The 3,844-nt window shown below is 31.8% G+C and overlaps 1 long non-coding RNA gene across 1 annotated transcript; it reads left to right on the top strand.

The window, feature by feature from the left end:
• Positions 1–2,585: 2,585 nt before the first annotated feature.
• LOC139907136 (uncharacterized) lies at positions 2,586–3,844 on the top strand. The gene is made up of 2 exons (XR_011783484.1): positions 2,586–2,622; positions 2,678–3,844. It is a non-coding gene; the product is annotated as an uncharacterized lncRNA (long non-coding RNA).

Genomic DNA, 3,844 nt, shown 5'->3' with positions numbered 1-3,844 from the left:
ATAGTGAATGTAGTCTTATATTCACGTTTGAAATTTTTTCAAAAGTGTATGGTTTAATACATTTTTCACACGTTTAAACATTCAATGAAACATTTTCACACTATAGTGGCACTATGGCCAAAGTGCGGCCAGATGTATCAGACATATAGTTTTTGAACTACTGCTAATATAAAACATTTGTGGATGTAGATAAATTGATTCATGTAATATTTATATATAATTTATCATCTAGAGTATAAATAATTAATTGATTAATATGTCGCAAAATTGACTCCATTTATGTAGCCAATTCCTACAAAATGCAAATTTTTACATTTCAAGCATTTTTCAACATGTTTTGTGTGCTATTGGGAAGACACCGGATTTGTGAGGACTCATAGATAAAATCATTATTTTTTAATACAAAAATTTTGTTAGAAGTAGATTTACTGAATTAATCCAAAAATAAAATATTTGACAGTGGGTATTTTCCCTTTTTGTTATAGGAGGTTGGCAAAAATACTAACTTCTGCATCACACATATATCACTTGTATCATTTGATGGAATTAAATTGAACAGATATGGAGTAGGCATAAAATAATTTGAAGTGATTCAAATCAAGTTATTAAACTTTTAAGAATAAGATTTTAAGTCGTTAAAATATTCTCCAACTTCACATATTTGAAAGTAGGCCTATATATCTGGTCTGTTTATACTGCTATTTCAATGAAGTACTTGATCACTAAATTCGAGAAAATGCTTCAAAGGGACATTGAAACTTTTATTTTATGGAGTTTGGCTAAAACCAAATGTATATAAATCGTAACATATCAAATTAGCTTATGCTAAAATCTTTATTATCCATCAACCTAAAAGTTATCTATTAAACTAGAAGCACGATTCCTAATTCTTAACACCCCATTTGAACGAAATGAATGAAAGCTAACTCATTAGTTCAATTGACCAAATTATAGAACTAGGATTGGTTTGGATAGTTTCAAATTTGTTTCAATCTATGACTATTCCTAAAATAAAAATAAAGTTATTCTTAGCTATTTAGTTTTATTTCACTAAGCTTTTCTAGGAGAATATACCTCAACCTACCATTATGCCGTATAAATAGCTGGTAATCCCAATTTTGTTTTTGTACTACATGAATTGAACAGAACGTCAAAAAAAACCAAAAAAAAACAGAACGCTTACAAGCCTGCTCATTTCAAATCCCATTAAAATCCTTGTTTTTCAATCTAAAAAAATCAATAACTAAAAAATCTCAAAAAAACTATAAAAATCTTATAATTGAATCTGGATAACAATTTCGGCCATTATTGTGACGACACAAATTTCCCAATCTTTAAACCTCTCTATAATTAAGAGTTGTAAATTTTAAATATTTTTGAGAGTGCGGGGTATTTTTTTTAGTAACATAAATCAAGGAATACTAAAAACAACTGGAAGTGCGTCTTAAAATCGCTCTTACTTTTTCTACACGAAGAGGCTGACACATTCTTCCTTTGTTTTATAGATTATAATAAAGGAAAACGTTGTTCACCAAAATTAATTAATTATTAAGTTATTACTTAATTAATAATAGTGTACAAGTCTTCTGCTCCTGGATGTAAGCAGGGCTATGACAGCATTACTAAGGATCCCAATGTGAGCTTTCACAAATTCCTCATGAAGTACTTCAAAATTCTAACCAAACAGCTTAGGACCATCCCAAGAGATACGATTTACTAGACACCAACAGCGAATTAAAGACTTTGCAGTCTGCATTTTAAAGTGACTGATTTTATTACTGAATCTTTAGATCAATCCCGTGATAAAGGAAAATCACTCCAACGAAGGTTAAGCAATGCTCCCCAATACTATGAATATTGCTAAATTTCCATTCAAATATTTTTAGAAGCACTGTCCAATGCTTGTCAAATGTCTGGGACAACAAAATTATAGAATAATTCAGAAGTATTCCCTTCAAATTCTAAATTATGCACATAATATAATATTGCAATTTCTTCCCTTGTAATTTTAGTAATCAATAATATATTCACAGGTGGTTGAAAGAGGAAGCCATCCCATCAAAGTGGCCGAATCTGGCAAGCTACCTCTCATCACCATCACCACCTCCAAGACCAACATATACGTCAACTAGAACCAATAGAGTGCATTTGGAGAATGAAAGACAAGAAGCTCTGGAGTATGCCATGCTGATGGAAGAGACCGTTCTTTCGGCATAAGATCTCTATGAAAAACTTTCTTTGGAATCATTTCCTTCGGGGTTCTTGTTGCTTAAAACCCCAAAAGTTGCACTCCTCAAAATCATACATTCAGATATGAAAGGGCTAGACATTACTGCTTGCCTGGAGGTGGAAGAAGACCGCTCCTTAAGAATTTTCTGTAACAACATCGAGCTAAATATGATCTTATTATCACATAGCACAAATTCAGAAAATAAAATTAACTTTGTCACTGAAGGCATCAACATTGCAGCTTTTCTGGATCCCACGGACAGTCAGACGGAGAAAGAGACATTTGTGAACAACTGCTTAATATTTCTAACACGGCAGAAATGGACCAAATTCAATCTTCCAAGCTTCCTCTCATAATGGAGCTAATGTCTCATTCCTTCAAACAGCCTAAAGGTAAAAGATATTCTTCTAGACTAATTTCCGTTGCTTTGATATGGCACAATGTCAGTTCTAGCATCTACGAGCAAATATATACGTCCAATGTTCTGTCACACCCGTCAACCAGATATCTTAGGACCGTATCCAGTGTGATTACGGTAGAAACAGAATTACCTTCATCCAGAACAAATTACTTAAAAGTACGAATTAGAGGCTTGAAGAGCGGAGAAAAAATTGTAATAATGATGATCGACGAGATTTATTCGGCCCAAAGAGTAGAGGAACATTTGTGGGAACTACAAATAATCAGACTTCTAGAACTGTCCTCCCCTTCCTGATCAAGTCAGCCTCGGGTAAATCCATGGACATTGTTGCCCTCATCCCAGTGTTAAACTTAACAGCGGAGTTCCTAAACTTATATAACGGTTTTATGATTTACAACAGGAATGACCTGTTGAAGAAATGGTTAGCATGGTACGGAAATCAATTTACGATATCTGCCTCTAAAATAAAAAAATGATTCTAGCTAGTTCAAAAAAGTTAATTCTTCTCGTTTTATCAATCTGTGATGCCTATATCAACAAGAATAAATTAGTTAATATACTTAGTTGTACTTCAGTGAAAAATTGTTTATTTAACAAATATCCATAGGAAACAACTGAAACGTAAATAGTTTCCTTATTTAACACAATTCAACTTGTTCAAGTCGATCCATACAAAGCCAAAGAAAGAATAATTACTAAAATCTTATCCCTGAAAGTAGATCAATATGATATGCAAATTGAGAACATTATGGGGAAATCTCCCTACTTTATAAGTTTTGTTTACACTATGTGTAGTCTTATTCTAGAATCACTTTACTTTTAATCGATGGTATTATTGAAGTTTCTAATAGGTAATAGTAATTTCGTATTAACTTTGTATTTTATCCAATATCCAATGAAAAACTATCAACAACTCGCAAATCTGGTCACTGTTTTTCTACCTATATTCCTAAAATATTGAAAAACTTTTCAACGTTGTGGTGTAGAATTCTGCGTTGCTTGCTGAAGATAAAATATTTTCCATCATCAATACAACAACAAAAAGATTGCCAAACTGCATTCGAACTAACAGATGATTCTACTTCCAATATTATATTTTTATTATTACATAGGAAATAAAAACTGTTTTTATACTTATGTAAAAAAAAATATATGCTAAATGAACGTCGAAAGTAATAAAAATTAAGTTTTAA

This window comes from Lepeophtheirus salmonis, chromosome 14 (genome assembly GCF_016086655.4).
Source record: "Lepeophtheirus salmonis chromosome 14, UVic_Lsal_1.4, whole genome shotgun sequence".
NCBI lineage: Eukaryota > Metazoa > Arthropoda > Copepoda > Siphonostomatoida > Caligidae > Lepeophtheirus > Lepeophtheirus salmonis.
This window is presented reverse-complemented; position numbering and strand designations above follow the sequence as displayed.